Genomic DNA, 19,298 nt, shown 5'->3' with positions numbered 1-19,298 from the left:
TTTCATTACTTGATTACGGGACGTTCGTAAAATTTACGACGGATATTCAATGTGTGGGGAGCACCGAAGAAACATATGTAAAGAATGTAGTGACAACTAGCATATATCGTAGTCATACAGGAGAAAGTGACCAAGTGCATTTTTTACAAAAACGTGATCATGACTATTTGATATCTTACTAGCTTAATATTGCCCTGAAAACATCCCAAAGGATTTTAAACTTGTAAGTATAACATATTAAGTCGGTAAAAATGACTAACTGCATTGATATTTATTTTCTTGCCAAGCAAAATTAACTTAAATGGCCCTCCTGAACATTTTACGTAATGTTAGTTGGTCACTTTCTCCTGTACGACTACGATATGTATTGTATATTCATTTTTTACCTATACTTAACGACCTAAGAGAATGGAATGTAACACTACTCTGTCTTTGCATACAATTTTCGTCTTTCACACATGCATCCCACATACACATCCGCTGATTATTCCAAATATTGACCTGACCACTTTCTAGTATTTCGATGCATTAGTTTCGATGCATTTCGCATCATTTTCAAACACCGTATGAAAAATATGCGGAATGCATCGAAACACGTGTCATAATTTAAGAAATAGTGGTATTTACTAGGTAAAACTTAAATAGAAAATGGATAGATTTGACCACAAAGTGACTGCTGAATCAATTAATGAAATCCATATTCTTCGTTATATTTGTTGAAATATCAATATATGTAGGTACGAGACTCCTCAGTGGAGATTGACCCAGAATTTGTGAACAAAGATGTGGACACACTCAAAATATTGTCACTTAATTTTTCTCTCTAATTGCAGCCCAGATGGCCTCTTTTCTCCCTGAAATCCAAAAATAGTCGAAGTAGAAAATATCGAATGAATTATTTAATCTCCATAGTAAAGTCGATGCCTCATTTTCACATATGAATTTTTGATCGAGTCGCTTCGGCCTTTGTTCGAGAATACTCGACGCAATATTCAACTGTCTGAAAAGGCGTAAAGCTCTCGCGTATCCGTAAATGAGTTGGAGCAGAGCTTAAAGCTCCCTAACTGAGTTAGACGGCGAACTCTGCTCCTCGTAATATTACATCGTCGGAACTTTGAATAAATTTTATGATTAATTATTAACCTTCGTAAGAAGCTTTTTGAAAGCTCTAAATATAACACGAGCATAAAATCTTTTCAGAGTTGAGGAGAATTTATCTTGCCTGAAACTTGGTGAAAAATCAGACAGCTTTTTTTTTATAAACAACATCAAAAAAATATTTTCTAAAAGTACATACTTTGAGCGTTATAAATTATACGTATTCATAGTTGATTTCATCCTTGAAGAAATAATAATTAAAAACGCGAAAGAGACGAATTTGGTTTGTAACAGAAGCAGAGGAAGACCGAGATTCTGGTTCCAACACTAATATGCGGAAGCAAAGCACGAAGTTGCTAAGAAAAAAATGAAAATAGACTGAATGCATACGAAGTGATTTGAAGAAAGGCATGTGAATCGAAAGAGTAAAGAAAGAACAGTTAAACAAATTTATGAGACGAATTTAATTGGAAATAGAAACAAAGGACGACCGAGAAAAACATTGCATGATTAAGTATTTCAATTATTTGGGCAGGTCAGGTCAGAAGTTGGATTAATCTGCGGATATGTACGAGGAGATGCATGAAGGTAGAAGAGGCGAAGTCTGAAAAGACAGATTGGTGTGGCGTCCTATTCTCTCTGCCTACCCCTGCGGAGAAGCGGTTTGATGCTTAGTTAGTTAGTTAGTTTATACTGGATTTAACCCTACAAAACAGTTATTATTGAGATTTTTATGGATATCCCAACCGACACAAAGATATGATAACGACAAGACTATGAATGGAACTATATGGAATGAATTACCTATTCAAAAAATATTTTTCAGGCGGGAAATCGATCGAGCATAGACAACATTATTAGTAACTCTACATGCAACACCAAGAATCGATTTGAAATTCGAATTACCATAGATAAGAGTAAAATGTCGCTCGCATGCGGGTATTGTAGATACGACTCGAGATACAGCACGATAAACTATTGTACTCGTTCGTAGTAGCGAATTGGGGAGTCGCACAACACCAAATATATACTCGTATTTAGATACATTGAAAGCTGTCCCACCGCATTCCCAGATCTGATACAGAAGCATCTAGGCTTCCTGACAGACCTCACTTGCAAAGCAATTTTATTTTATAAATTAAGTTGCGAAAATTATAAGATAATATGAAACAAAAATGTATTCTTAATTCAAGTTTTACCACTATTTCTTAAAATCTATTGTGACACGTGTTTCGATGCATTCCGCATTATTTTCAAACACTTTACAATGTCACAAAATGATGCGGAATGCATCAAAATATGTGACACAATAGATTTTAAGAAAAAGTGGTATTTACCAAGTAAAAATTAAATTTAAAATGGATACATTTTTTCATAAAGTGACTGCCGAATCAATTTATGAAAAAAATGTAATTACTGTCAATTAACATCACTGCTAATCTAAATAAATACAAACTTAATAAAACCATCACCATGTTTCAAGAAGTGCCCTAATGTTGGCAATGAAAGAGATTAGTAGTTAATCAGCTAGATCCGACTTCAACCCGACGTTGGTCGGTACACAGACGCCTCCACAACCCCGACTAGCAAAACAGACAGACACGGAACAGTGCCAAGGCATTTGCAGAAAAAATTCAATCATCACATTTCCCGACCAACCATTATTCATCGATATTCTTTTACGGATCCCTTTCGCAAGTTGCTATTTTTTTTTTGAAAAAAACCTAACAAACCATGGAAAAAACAAGCCTAAATCACAACCTAGCACAAAGTCCTAACCACGACATAGAAATACGACAGCGCAATGCAGCGCATTACATGAGAAAACCACCCTTATAATGCAGCACCTTTGTTCAACCAAAATTATTTTGAAATCACCAATTATGGATAGAGCACTGCTATACTCCAATATGGCTGTAAGCTTGGACCATGAGTCGCTAAAGTGCGGTTCGGGAGCCGATATGGCTGTTTGACCTTTTAAATGCGGCTGCGGCACCAATATATGTGGGAAGGCTCTTCGACTCTACTTATTCATGTGAAAAATCTTTTTGTAGCATGAACCTTATTAATAACAAACTGAGAAATCGTCTTATTGACGAGAACCCAGGTTTTTAGCACGTTTCCAGAAACGTGCTAAAAAAAGACATACAAACTTGACTTGATTAAACTTTCAAAGGAGATGCAAGGACATTATTCGCAATAAGTAGTGTTGTAATGCACACCTTACTTTCGACATGTTTTTTATCAATGAATAAAATCATTATTATATGTGAAATCAAGTTTTATTGAGTGTGCCCGAAATTTTATAAAGGTCTTAAATTATAATTAAGGTATAGTAGAATTGCAAATATGTATATAAATGATATCATGGATCGTGTGGCAAGAATCAAGTGTCAATGGGTGGGACATATAACAAGACAGGTCCCCACAAGATGGACCCCACAAGAGACCTCGGGAGAACAAAAGAGTCGTCGAAATACCCCAAAAAAGATTGTCCAATGACATAGTCGCTGCGGGGGGTAGAAACTGGCTGCAAACAACTGACCGGAGTAAATGGAATGAAGGGGAAGAGGCCTATATCCAGCAGTGGAGAACATAACGGTAGAGGAAGAAGAAGAAAACAGATTTGGTTCTCAAGAAAAAAACATAATATCCATATTTAGCAAAAAAGTTGCCTACCACTGGCGTAGACCATATACTAGATGTATATCTTCTAAGACTAAGTACTTTTGGGTTTTGGCCAACTTCAGTTAAGCCATATTTCATACCAATAATAAATTAGGGGTTAGAGGCCATACCGAGCTACCCTTGGAAACGTTGAAGGATCCATACTAGAAATTATATATAACCAACTAACTAACTAACGATCAATACGCTTCTCCGCAGGGGTAGGCAGAGATAATAGAACACCACACCAATCTGTTTTTGCAAACGATCTTCGCCTTTTTTATATTCATGCATCTTCTCATACATACCTGCCGATTATTCCGACTTCTAACTTATCTCAATGACTTAAATATGTTACATATAACATTCAATTATACATTTTATAATTAGTACAATTTCTTACTTACTTTAGGAAGTGAAGAATGAAGTTGGCAAAATAAAGATAAAAGTAGACTGAATGCAGTCGAAATGCGTTTTTCAGACGAACGAGTTCGAATGGTGATATCAGGTGAGAATGAAATGCTGAGATAAACATTATCGATAAAAATTAAAAAGGTATGTTGCGATGGTTTGGGCACGTGATTCGAATGAGTGAAGAAGGGATAGTTAAACAAATTTATAAGGCAAATGTGGTTGGTAATAGAAGCTGATGAAGATCGAGGAAAACTTGGCATAGTCAACTATTAAAATATTTCATTCAAAGTTGTCAGGTTAGGAGTGAGTATAATCGGCGAGTATGTATGAGAAGATGTATGAATGTGGAAGAGGCGAAGATTGTATGCAAAGACAGATTGGTGTGGCATTCTCTCTGCCTACCCCTGCGGGGAAACAACGTGATGGTTAGTTTGTTAGTACAATTAGAAAAAGAAGTTGAGTTTCCATTATTAATTTCAACTTTCAGTACTTACGTTTATACTGAAAGCTGAAACCACCCTCTGAATAATTCATTATTTAAACTAAAACTAATTCCCTTACCAACTATTGAAAACTTTTACAACTCTAGAATGCGTAATGTAAACAAGACTAGTTCGTAGTATAGTTTAAGGAATAAAATGAATGTTTAATTTTATAATTATTGTATTTCAGTTTTTTTAAGTGATGATAATCTTGTAAATATTCCACGGAGACAAAGAAAAGACGACAGATATTTTGACTGATATATAGTCTTGTGCTTAGGGGCGCGAACTCTTGAACTGATTCAGTAAAGAACTTATAAGCTCTGAAATTTCTAGGTTCGAACCCACTCTAGCACAACTTGATTCCTATTTTTGATAGCGGGTCAACGAAAAATAGTATGAAACGCAATGATGAACAGTCCTAAGATTCATGTAAGAGTCGAGGGTAAAAAAATATTATATTGATTTGGCGTTTAATTTGTAGAACTCCATTTAAATTTATGTATTAATTTTTAAATCAAACACAGATTTTTTGAGTCTACAAAGTTGTATTTTACTCAAATACGTTTTTACGTTTTTTTTAATAAAATACAACTCAGTAGACTCTGAAAAAATCTGTGTTTGATTAAAAAATTAATACATAAAGTAAAAAGAAATATTGGACTTAAAAATCTTCATATTTTGAATCTTGATTTTTGAAAAAAATCATATTTATTTTGACCCAACACGGTAGTCAAACGTGATTATTGAGGCTGACAAACTTGCTAACCACTTTATTGTGAAGGGTGACAAAGGTGGTAGCTACTTTATTATGGAGGCTAACAATCTTTCTGTCCGCCTCCGTAGCGTAATGGTCAGCACGCTCGGCTACCGTACTGGAGGTCCCGGGTTCGATTCCCAGGGGGGGTTAAATAAATATAAGTGATTTTTTCACTCTTATATTTATTCAATATTACCTTGGACTGGTACCGGAAGCGGAGGCCTGATCACCTTTCCTTCATGTGTTAACGATCGAGATAACACTGCGTTTATATGATGCAGTGCCCTATGCACCATTGGGGTGCGGATAAGGGTTTGAATGAATGAACAATCTTTCTAAACATGGAGGTTTACAAACTTACTAACTACTGTATTTTGTTATTGAGGCTGAAAAACGTGCTAACCACTGCATTATGGAGACTGACAAACGTGCTAATCACTCCATTGTAGAAACTGACGAACGTGGGAACCACTTCATTAAGGAGATTGACAATCATTCTAACAATTTCACCATGGAGGATGCCAAACGTGCTAACTACATACTTGATTATGGAGACTGACAAAAGTGCTAACCACGTCATCATGAAGGCTGACAAAAGTGCTAACATTATGGAGGCTGACAAAGGTGATAACTACTTCATTATGGAGACTGACAATCATTCTAAATATATAATCATGGAGGCTGACAATGCACTAACTATTGTATTTCATTATTAAGGCTGACAAACGTGTTAATCACTTCATTATGGAGGCTGACAAAGGTGATAACTACTTCATTTTGGAGACTGACAAACGTTGTAACCACTTCATGATGGTGCTTTTCACTAAAGAGAATAAAAAACGTGCTAATAATTTTTTTATGGAAGCTGAGAATCATTCTAACAATTTCATCATGGAGGCTAACAAACGTGCTATTATGGGGGCTGACAAACGTTCTAACCTCTCATGATGGAGGCTGACAAAAGTGCTAACTTATCATATTATGGAGGCTGACAAACGTGCTAACTTCTTTATTCTTCAAGCTGACACTTGTGCTAACCACTTCATTTCTTAGACGATCGAAAGTTGTGTATATGTATAATACAATATAATTAGCACCTATTCGTGTCTAAATTTAAATGACATCACGAATTAATGTCACACTTCCGAATTTTCCGAAACCCTCTATGTACGTTTTTTATATATTGACCACTACCCTTGTTAACGTATAACTACGACAAGCACCCTTGTCACAGCTCTTGTAACGTCTTGACGTATACGCGACGAGCAATCGAAAGGGTCAAGTGATCCATATTATGCATTTAACGAGGTTTAACTACTTAGAACTATCGGTTAGCCTACTAAGAAAGTGCTTCTATTAGGTAGAATATTTAAGTTCCGTGTACTTAATCCAGGATTAAGTTTTTTTATTATTTATTTGTATTTATTATTTGAAAAAACCTCGAGGAAAAGTGTGCAAGCCTCTAAGGTTCATATAACATATCGCTCACTGCTTTCAACAACGCCATATATAAAAAAAACTTAATTTTTCAGGAGACTGTTTTAAAGTTTAAAAATATAATGAAATGTTTTAAAAATAAATATCAAGCAACTTATTTAACTTTTCACTGTTCAACAGATCTTTTTAGGTAAAACCTGAATGTTTTTTTCCATTTGAAAAATATTTATTATATTTTTAAAAAAAAAATTAAACAATACCTTGTCTTCAAAATGTAAAAAACAACACTTTCTGCCCTGTAGCGGGTAAATATTAAGTTAAAAATATGCCGCTTTAGCTGGGATATAGTACATTTTCTGGGCATTCCGAAAACATGCGCAACTGAAAATTGACGATTTTTTTATTTATGACGTTGTTGAAAGGAGTGAGCGAACTGCAAGTAATGTTTTGAGGTATGGAGAGACGATGATCACGAAAATCGTCATGAGAACAACGACGCAGAAGAAGTAGAAGTTACTTAAAATTCATTTCAATTCAATTCAATTGAATTAGTTTATTTCAATTAATATGTATATTCATGACAAACTATAAAAAATTGAAATCTTATTATATATAACATTAAAAATACATTAAAATAAAATAAAGCAAGAACTAATGGTAAAGATGTAGAAGAATCCAGCTTCGGAACTCCCGCTTCAATCGATATTCAAGCATGGTTCAGGGAGATTGTACAGCGAACAAACAGTGTGATATTTCCCACCGATATTGCAACATTCTGCGCTATCAATCGATAGCGTCTGTTATATTAAACAACTACGATGCATCAATTCAATCAGATAAGCCTTATTAGATACTTGGGAAGTAGATTAAATGATAAAATGTACCCATACAAAAATATGTACATACTTACTATTTGTTTTAACCATATGCCTATTGGATTAAGACTGAGCAGAAACATGACCGAGTATATGGATCTACCGTTCGAGAATACAAATTCCGCCATCCTCCCAATACAGTTCAATGAAGAAACAATAACTATGACGGTCGTCAGCCCCGTAAATGCCCAGACTTCCATATTCATCTTCATCTTTGATGAAATGTCAAAAATAATAAGAAAAAATAACGAATATCGACTCCTTTAAATATCTAAAATCACTAATTCAAAAGCATGGAGAGTAAGCAGCAGATGTATTGCATAGAATTAGTGTGGGTGGATGAAGTTTCGATCCGTGACGGGAGTCCTTAGTGACTAGAAAATGTCAGCCAAGCTTAAGGGAAAAGTCTACCAAACAATTGTCAGACCCGCACTCCTCTGTGGCTCCAAAAGCTAGACGATGTATAACACCTACTCTAGGCAACTAGAAACTGATGAAGATGCGAATGCTTAGACGGTCAGCTGGAGTGTCCCTTAGAGACAAAATAAATAAAAAGTTCACGTATTCATGGAAACCTGGGTGTAACAGATATCAATAGTAAGATAAAGGAAGGGCGATTAAAATGGTATGGGTATATAGAACGCAAAGAACCTGATCATATTATGAAACAGCCAATTGCTGTGGATCTACCTATAATACCTAGAGGAAGACCAAAGAATTCATGGATGCTGCAGAAAGAAAACATGATTCGAAGGCATGGCCTAGGTGAAGTGTTTTATAAATAAGTATTGTAAAATATGCTCTCGACACAGGAAAACTCAATGAGTGCACATATATACACTTACACACTTAATTATCCGAATTTAGCATGGCCTAGGTGACGTCGTCCATGATAAAAGAAACTACAACCTGAGTACGAGGAGAGCTGACCCTAAAAGTATACAAAGACAATACGTTAGTATGGAGACAGGAAGAAGAAAAACTGCCTCTACACTGTTATGTCGGCTGCCACTCCCTTGGATACATCCAAAGATGGTCACCAGAAACGGATAACGAAACAGACAGTTCCGAGAATCTATAAGAAGGAAAAGAAGAAGTACATGTGGTCAATTTTGTATGTATAAATTTTTATGTGTGAACTTTCGTGTGTACAAACGCCACCAAAATATGTCTCATTCATTTCGACTCGAATTCATTGTACCAAGCCTCGGCTTTGTTTAAATGTCTGTCAAAATATTTTCAGACATCCGAAATACCTTTTGTTGTAGCATTGAATCGACGGTTTGAGGGATGTTTAATACAAAAACCGGGATCAAAACGAGACAGGCACATTTTAGGAATGTCAGAAATGAACTCTCTTGTCGTGATTGCCATACAAAAAACACTCGACAATATAAGCCTAAAACCTGTGATAATTATTTGTATTTTTTTAAATATATTATCTGATACATTAAAAAAAAACTTACTGACCATCTAGTCGCTGCTGCAGGGGTCGGCAGAGAGGATAGAACTGTCTTTGCAAACAATCGAGAAGAATGTTTTCAAATGCAGAGTAGTGTGGCGTTCTATTCTCTTTGCTTACCCCTGTGGAGAAGCGGCGTGATGCTTCTAGTTCTAGCAGAAGATCTTATAGTTGGCATATTCTTTCATATCGCTTACTCCTTTCATGAACGTCATAAATCAAAGAACTTAATATTTCAGGAGAACATTTTTAAAGTTTAAAAATATGATACAATGTATTAAAAATAAATATCAAGCCACTTATTGAACTTTTTACTGTGCAACAGATCTTTTTAGGTAAGACCTGAAGGTTTTTTTTTGAAAAATATTTAGCATATTTAAAAAAATAATTAAACAACACATTTTCTTCAAAATGCAAAAACAACACTTTCTGCCCTGTAGCGGGTAAATATTAAGTTGAAATATGCTTCTTTTGCTGGGATATAGTACAGTTTCTGGGCATTCCGAAAACATGCACAACTGAAAATGGACGATTTTTTTATACGTATAATATATGACGTTCTTGAAAGGAGTGAGCGATATGTAAGTTTTTGGTAGCGTCTTTGGTTGAGTTGAGAAAGCTTTTTATTTAGCATATAGACTTCATACAGCTTTATTCTTCTTCATCCAGATGATGTCAATAAAAACATGGATGATAAGACAATTTATTTTGTAAAAAAATAAAACGTACCCACTTATGATTGCGTGACTGTTCATTCCAATATAATGTACTTTGTAACTTATCAAACAGCTGAGTTCGGTGTCAGCATCTCTTGCATTCATAATGACGATACATGAATTATTTATCTCCCTTGGTCGATAAATATACTAGGTTACATTACGCCAAGCTAAGAGTACCTACGTTTCCATTTTTCATTCAACATAGGTTGGGGTTGGCAACCTGCGGCTCGCGGACCGAATCGCGGCGGCTCGTAACTTTTTTAAAAAACTTTATTATTGAGGTCAAAACGACTTATGACGTCAGTTGATGCCATAATTAGTTAAAATCGTTATATCTCCCTTACTTTTTTGTCTTATTTATTTATTTTTTAACTAGCGTGTTTTCACCAAGCAATCCAAACAAAATTACAAATATTTGGAAAAAGATAGAAGAACCATAAAAAAATTGATGCTCATTATACATGAAAAATTGAACAAAAAACGATACATCAAAAAAACATTAAATAATAATTAAGTACAATAAATAAACATTGAGTGAAAGTCCCTCTCCAAGCACAAGAGCTAAGTCTCTTTTTTTAATAGTGATCTGTAATATATACACACACACGTGTAGAAATGTATATATATATAAATATATATATAAATATATATATATATATATATATATATATATATATATATATATATATATATATATATATATATATATATATATATATATATATATATATATATATATGTATATATATATATATATATATATATATATATATATATATATATATATATATATATATATATATATATATATTTATGTATATATATAAATATACATATATATATATATATATATATATATATATATATATATATATATATATATATATATATATATATATATATACACACGTAAAACATGCGGCCATGAAGCCGTAGGTTTCCTACCCCTGGTTAAAGCTTTTACTCTCTAGCTCCAAACGTTTCGCGATGCCTTTCAGCTGTTCTCTTCCTGTCAAAACAATAGACATCAGCGCGAAGTAGGTCACACTTCCTCTTTCTCTCCTACCCAGATTATTTCAGCGCTCTCAATATAAGCTACAGGCTGTCGATTCCATGAGGAAGTTAACGTTTTAACTACGTAGTATAGTACTACGTTGATGTGTATTATTAAGAAATTAATTAGTCCGAAAATAACAAAAACAAAAAATCCTGTTTTCATCACAAACAAAATTTTTGTTGGACCCCAAAATTAGATTTGTTTTCTTAACATAATGTTTAAATAGATTTATATTGGCACATTAGATGCTATTTTATTATTTTTGCGGTGACGTATTTGGTCCTTAAAGCCCAGCAATCGTTAAGTCGCGTTCATTCCACCGCCAACCACCGGAGAGGTCACTGGTGTGCTCACGTCCGATTTTTTTCAAGAATGTATATTGGATATTATTGTTTTTTTTTAAATATATAGTGGGTGTGCTGGCAAAAAACTTTAACTCGAAAATTTGCAATTTTGACTTAATGATGCATATTATAAAGTTTTCATCGTTCTGTAAACTGGCAAAATACACTAAGTACTTTGAAATGTCACATTTATGTGGTTTTACAAGTGAATTCAACTTTAACTTTATTAGCGGGTATTTTATTCAGGCTAAAAGCTTTAAATAACTGGAGATTATTCAAACAGGGATTTTATAGTTAACGTTTTTTGCCAGTATACCCACGACATATAGAAAACATATTTTCATTTTTTTTTAACTCCTCATCTTTTAATAACTCTTTCCTTTTCAAAACCATATAATTATTACGAAGAAAAACTCATTTTTTTCAATGCGAAAATGGTGTATAAAAAAAACAATTACGTAAAATGTTACCCGAATTCAGAGAAAATTAAGTTGCGACTTAACGAATGCTGGGCCTTAATGCTCATTGACGTTATAAATGACAATTTCAAAAAAACTTCAAATATTTGGGAACTAAATATTTCAAAAACCTCCCTACAGATTAAAAAATAGAAGATATTAAAATTCTTCAAAATAAATCTAAAATAATTAAAAACATATGTTACAATTTTTCATGACGACCTTGAGAATCCACTTTACACCGCCTTCAAAGAAATTATTTACTTGGAAAATGCAAAATAATGTATGTTATACATATATGAAAATGATGGTATATTTGTGATTAATTTAATTCAAATAGCTAATTTGAACTGAGGAATGTCAAAAGTTGTTAACGATTAGCGATATAAGTGGATTTTTATCTCCTAATTACACATATCGCTCACTCCTTTCAAGAACGTCATAAATCAAAAAACTTGATTTTTCAGCAGAACGTTTTTAAAGTTTAAAAATATAATACAATGTATTAAAAATAAATATCAAGCCACTTATTGAACTTTTTACTGTGTAACAAATCTTTTTGGGTAAAACCTGAAGGTTTTTTCTCCATTTGAAAAATATTTTGTGTATTTAAAAAAATAATTAAACAATACCTTTTCCTCAAAATGTAAAAACAACACTTTTTCCCCTGTAGCGGGTAAATATTATGTTAAAAATATGCCTCTTTTGCTGGGATATAGTACATTTTCTAGGCATTCCGAAAACATGCACAACTGAAAATTGTCGATTTTTGATTTATGACGTTCTTGAAAGGAGTGAGCGATATGTCAGTTTGAAGTCGTTTGTTTCTCAATTTGCATAACGAATGAACATACATTTTTTGCGTAGGTAGGTACTATAGGTACATATTAAACAGGCGTTACTTGTTGAAAATAAGTTTTCCAAATAAGCAAACTATCAATTGTCTTAATCGTTTTCTAACCGATTGCAAATAGGTATTTTTATTTTTTTTTGCAAATAAACTAGCTTACCATGACGCCACCTCTAGGTAGGCAAAGAAAATACAACACTACACTAAACGTTACGGACGTCTTTAAAAACACCCGCCGATTTTTCCGACTCACCTGACCATCTCAAGTATTTGAAGTACTTGATTATGTCAAGTTCTCCTCGGTCTTTCTCTGCTACTATCTCCAACTATATTCGCCTCATAAATTTGTTTTACGACTGTCCGAAAGGACAGTGCCTAGTAAAACAAATTTAAAGAAATTTAGTAAATTGTTCCACATGTCCAAACCAACTTTAAATACCTTCCGTAATTTATCTCAGCTTTACATTCTTTCTTTATATCACCATTCGACAATCTAACATTCGTCTGAGAGATTGCATTTTGACTGCGCTCAGTCTACTTTCATCCTTCTTTCGCCAATTCCATGTTTCACTTCTACATACATATTAGGCTTGGAATCATGTCTCCGCTGTTTACTGCCAGTTTAGCTTTCGCTGATGCCTTGGTGTGGTTAAAATATTTTTACTCAAAATTTAGGAAAATAAACTTTTCTTCATGAATATTAAACCGTATTAAATATTTCATTTCTTATGCTTGTCGTTTTGTTGAAAAAGATTGTAAGGTGTGATTATTTATTATGGAAAAAGGCAATATGTTTTTTATTCACTTTAAGCAAAATATTCTTCATATTAAATCGATTTATACACAATATTTTAAATAACACATATTTTATGAAAATTATAAAATAACATATTTTAAACTTATTATTTTGATCGTATGCAAATATCTTACATTACCTTTGTACTATCTTTACAAAAGAAAACGTATAAATTTTAGTCAATCAAAATTAATCAAATATAATATAAACATCAATTTTAGGGTCCGTTACATTAATATAATCAAAACTTGCAGTTTTTAAATAAGGAAATTCAAACATAATTATAAGAAAAAATAAAATTGCATACATCATGCTTTCATAAACACATAATTTAATAATAACTAAATAGTTTTTTTTCCACATAAATTTTATACAACTAGTGACGGGGTTTTGTCGTTACCGACATCATCAGACCGATGGGAAGCCAGACATAATTCTACGTTATATACACAACAAGGCATGGGCTGAAAACCCTGAAATGCCTTGCAATTTTATATTAATTTTTCTGGTAAAATAATTGTGTTCGAATTAATTAAATTAATTTTTTCAGAATTTTTTAAATATAAAATCGTGGTTTTTAACCCATGCCTTGTTGTTTATATAACATACTTCGGTTAAAAACTATGATTTTACATAATTTTTCTTAAAAAAATAATTAAACTAATGTATTATAATAATAATTCCATGTACCTACATAAGTTACAGTTTTAAGTATGATCTTAAAAAAGTAAATCTAGAGTTATTTTACCTCTTGTTGTTATGTTGGCTAACTAAATATAAATCATAGGTAAAATAAATATGAACGAACAGTAATCTTAATATGGAAATGAATTTTTGTATGTAAATTTAATTAATACCATATATAGGTGGATCTGGAACCATTGATTGATGTTTATTTTTTTTAAATCCATTTCCATAAAAAAAATATACGAAAATCATACATAAAACCTTTACCATAAGATATTTTATATGTAATTATCATTAGGTGTATAGACTACTTAAATTCATTTTGTCAAAAAAAATATATAAAATCATGGCTTTCAACCCCTGGCTTATTGCGCACATAACATAGACTTTTGTCTAGCCTCCAACCAGTCTGATGATATCGATAACGACGAAACCCGGTCACTAGTCAAATAAAATGTATGTGGAAACAACAATAAAGTTGTTATTTTATTATATAAAATGCAGTTCCACCAAGAAATGTCAGTACAAAACTTTAATTTCATATATAATACATTATTTACATTCATGTATTTATTATGAACGATTTCAAAAATATCTAAAAATGGATTAATTGATTTACTATTAATTCCAAATAGTTATGTAAATACAGAAATGGAGTTGCGAGCCAAGGAAAGACAATACATTACAAAGAGGGAAACCAAATCCAGCTAATTAGAATAATAGGCTCAAATATTTGCATACACTAAACTACTCACCAAGGCCACTATGAACTAAAGTCAGGCTTCAATCATTATTGTCACATGAATTATATATGAGAATCCCTCATACCTGAATGGGAAGTACATCAAGCCTCGTTCCACTTAACCGCTAAATAGTCCGACGTACTCGCCACTCCTTACAGAGGTTCAATTTCGAGGAACATAACCTAGTCGTAAATCCTAGCGCGGTAAAGGCCGAAAGCACGTTTCAAAACTGAAATGTCAAATAGTTTTCAGCGCGCGACATGCTTCTCTCGTGGCTGGAGCACAATGTACAGTATACGGGCACGATGGAGTACTAGTATTGAGTCGATAACTAGTGGATATTCGGGGTAACGTCCGTTCCGAGCGAGAAGGGCGCCATCTTGTTGATATTTCCCTCGTTTCGCGGCGTCTCGGACATGTTTCGGGCTACGCTGGAGGATTTTCACTCGCCGAGCGTAGATCGACCGCCCGCTGGAAATTATGCAACGTTCGGTCGGCCAAGTGGTGTGTGTGTGTGTGTTTGTATGTGTGAGTGGGACCATCCCTGGTAGGGAAAGGACGTCGTAGTGGTGGAGACGTCAGAGGCGCGCCACTTCAACTAATTCATTATTCGACTGCAACAGCTTAAGGGAAAAATCTACGAAACTATTGTCAGAACCGCTTGACGAAGATTTATAACCATCCTGAAAAACAAAAATCTTATAAAATATAATTAATTTCTAAACATATTAAACGATTAACAAGACTTCATCCGTTAATTAAAAAAAATAATTACAATAAATCCCCTCACGAAGGCAGAAGAAAAAATTATTAATTTTATTCTGACACTATGGCTCCGAATACTGGACGATGTATAACATCTAATCTACGCAAACTATATATTGCAGAAGTGCGAACGCTTAGATGGAATGCTCAGTTGGAGTCTCCCTTAGACAAAATGAAGAGTGACGTTGTATTTTGTTTCCAAGGACATTATGGTATGGCGTTCTATTCTCTCTGCCTACCCCTGCAGAGAAGCGGCGTAATGGTAAATTAGTTAGTTATATAACATTTCAGGAAGCTTTTGATGTGTATTACCGCTATAAAAACAGAAGACATGAAAATAAAATATTCCTTGCGAAATTAGATTGTAACATTTTTTTTATACTTGATTCTATTTTCTTTTGTATGTAAAAATAGTAGGAATATTAGCATACTTGATTAATTTTTAATTAAAGTTTTACTTGGTAGACACCACTATTTTTTCTACTACATGTGTTTACCAAGTAAAACATAAATAAAAAATGGATATTTAACATAAATAAAAAATAGATATTACCACAAAGTGACTGCCGAATCAATTTATAAAATCACATTTTATAAGGTAGAATGTGGTGATATTTTAAAAGTGTAAACCCCGTTGTTTCAACATAGATTTGAGATCAAGAATGCTCTTTAATAGGAGATAAATTTACTATTATATATATTATTCTCTTTAAAAATAAAAACAATTATTCATTGGAAATATTATGAAATATATAGATAATGTATGGCAATGGGCAGGTCATGTTGAGACACATAATGGACAGATGGGCTTCCAGAGTTCTGCGGTGGAGACCATGGGACATGAAGAGAGGAATAGGCCGGCCCCAGAAAAGATGGGCTGATGACACTGTCCCCGTCGCTGGTAGTAAGAGGATTGAAAAAGGACCGAAACAAGAGATGTCTAGAAAAAATTGAAGAGGCCTACTTCCAGCAGTGGAGAGACGACTGACAAAAAAGAATAATGTTTTGTATTGTATGTACATATCGTGGGTGTACTGGAAAAAGCTCGAAAATATGCAATTATGACTTACTGGTCCATATTTTAATAAAGGTTTCAACGTTCTATAAACTTGCTCAATACACTATGTACTTTGAAATGTAATTTTATATCGCTCACTCCTTTCAACAACGTCATAAATAAAAAATCGTCAATATTCAGTTGTGCATGTTTTCGGAATGCCCAGAAAATGTACTATATCCCAGCAAAAGCGGCATATTTTTAACTTAATATTTACTCGCTACAGGGCAGAAAGTATTTTTTTTGCATTTTGAAGAAAAGGTATTGTTTAATTATTTTTTTAAGTATACTAAATATTTTTCAAATAGAGAAAAAACATTCAGGTTTTACCTAAACAGACCTGTTGCATAGTAAAAAGTTCAATAAGTGGCTTAATATTTATTTTTAATACATTGTATTTTATTTTTAAACATTAAAAACGTTCTCCTGAAAAATATTTTTTTATTTATTTATGACGTTCTTGAAAGGAGTGAGCGATATATCGGTAGTGTGTATCTAGCAAAGGGTGTATCTGTCAAATTCTTCATTTTCTAAGTTTGTTCCACAAAATGTCTAAAATAGTGTATTTCATAATCTGGCAAAAGGATATAACAGTAGTTGCAATATTTATTTTATTTTATTTAGATATGTACATATAAAAATACATAAAACAAATTATTTAATTTCACAAGTTTGTTTTTGCTCTCCTGTAAAATTTGGTCTGAGACAGATATCTGTTTGGGGTATATACCCCTTTGCCTTTACACTACCGATATGTGGTTCTAAAAGAAAAATCAACTCTAAGTTGGATAGCGGGTATTTTATTCAGGCTAAAAGCTTTCAATAGCAGGGATTTTAGAGCTAACGTTTTTTGCCAGTATACCCACGATATATTGATCACTTTGCGGAATCCGAATATGATTTATTCAGAATAAATCCACTATGAACTCTGGCCATTTATATTAAAGTAATCTCACTATTAGATTTATTTTTGTACATTGTAATTTGATCATAAGTATACAGACCAGAAGCATGATGTGTTTTCGAACAACGCCAACGCACAAATTGCTTTCAAGTTTGCATAAACAGATTGAGTAAAAATTTCTTAAAATAGCAGACACCAGAAGTTTTATTCTCGGCGATCTAAAATTATTGTTATCCATCTTATTTTACATTTACTCCTCAGTATTCCTAACTTTGGAAATAATATGTGATAATGAGTAACTTATTGTCTTATTACAAATCATTATTAACACACTTTATAGATATAGAACTACATAGAAGTAAAATATCGTTCGCTCCTTTCAAGAATGTCATAAATCAAAAAACTTGATTTTTCAGGAGAACGTTTTTATAGTTTAAAAATATAATACAATGTTTTAAAAATAAATATCAAGCCACTTATTGAACTTTTTACCGTGCAACAAATCTTTTTAGGTAAAACTTGAAGGTTTTTTCTCCATTTGAAAAATATTTAGAATATTTAAAAAAAATAATTAAACATTACCTTTTCTTCAAAATCGCACTTTCTGCCCTATAGTGGGTAGTTATTAAGTTAAAAATTTGCCGTTTTTGCTGGGATATAGTACATTTTCTGGGTATTCCGAAAACACGCACAACTGAAAATGGACGATTTTTGATTTATGACGTTCTTAAAAGGAATGAGCGATATATAAAACACAGAAGCACATCAAACAAAACTTGACACTTACCTCTTTTGGTAAAAATAACTTTGATTATTGTGCAATAAAGTTATACAGCTCTTTATTTTTAAAAGAAAGCTGATGTCTGATTTTTCATGAAGTTTCAGGAATTAATTCTTCTCAACTTTTTTTCTTCAAAGCTTTTAAAAATGGCTGAAACTCATTTGCATATGTATATGATGACAGGCGCTGTATCGTAGGTAGGTAGACAGACGCTCGACTGCGAAACTGGCGTCGCGGGTTCGATTCCAATCAATATTTATTTTCAATTAGTCTGGGTTTTTGTGATGTGTCTTTTCACATCTACCTTCCCTATCGTTACTATCCAACCTGCTTTTTACTTATAACCCTTATCCGCACCCAAGGGTGCATAGGGCACTGCATCGAATTGACGCAGTGTTTTCTTGATCATTACTTACATGAAGGTAAGATGATCACTCTTGCGCTTCAGGAACCAGTCCAGGGTAATATTAAATAAATATTACAGTGTAAAAATCACTAATATTTATTTTCACCCCCCTGGGAATCGAACCCGGGACCTCGACCACGGTAGCTAAACACGATGACCATTACACCACGGAGGCGGACATCCGACCTGCAGACAAGCTTTAAAATAGATGCTTTGCGGGTGCCTTGAAAAAACCTGAATGTACGAACGAACAGATTGGAGTATGAAAGGTAGCTTTCAATATCCGAAAACGTTGGTATGTGTAGGACTGACTTAAGGGGTAATTTTCCAAATTTCGTTTCACACTACGCCCATGAGAGTTCAATGCACCGGCGCGCACGCGCGCTCCCTACAACCGCCCTTCCGCGCCCGCGGGGCGCTACAGGTCCAACCAACCAACCCTTGCGAGCTGTAGTCGGAGCTGCGACCCGAGAAGGCCAAATCATATTTATTGTAACTGCAGACAGTTGGTAGAATTCCACATTGAATTGTTGGGT

At 33.4% G+C, this 19,298-nt stretch overlaps 1 protein-coding gene across 3 annotated transcripts in view; it reads right to left on the bottom strand.

Annotated features, from left to right (window-relative positions):
- LOC148306405 (uncharacterized) overlaps window positions 1-15,371 on the bottom strand; it is a 37,409-nt gene extending 22,038 nt beyond the window's left edge. Inside the window, exon 1 of one of the 3 annotated variants that reach the window (XM_088265082.1) lies at window positions 14,935-15,371. The gene's annotated coding sequence lies outside the window, so the exon portion shown is untranslated. The remainder of the gene's footprint in view (window positions 1-14,934) is intronic. The other 2 variants (XM_088265081.1, XM_088265083.1) reach the window with 2 other exon arrangements.
- Window positions 15,372-19,298: the final 3,927 nt, after the last annotated feature.

The sequence above is a fragment of the Brachycentrus maculatus genome, unplaced genomic scaffold (assembly GCF_059751285.1).
Source record: "Brachycentrus maculatus isolate JH-2025_06_01 unplaced genomic scaffold, ASM5975128v1 h1tg000242l, whole genome shotgun sequence".
Taxonomy (NCBI): Eukaryota; Metazoa; Arthropoda; class Insecta; order Trichoptera; family Brachycentridae; genus Brachycentrus; species Brachycentrus maculatus.
This window is presented reverse-complemented; position numbering and strand designations above follow the sequence as displayed.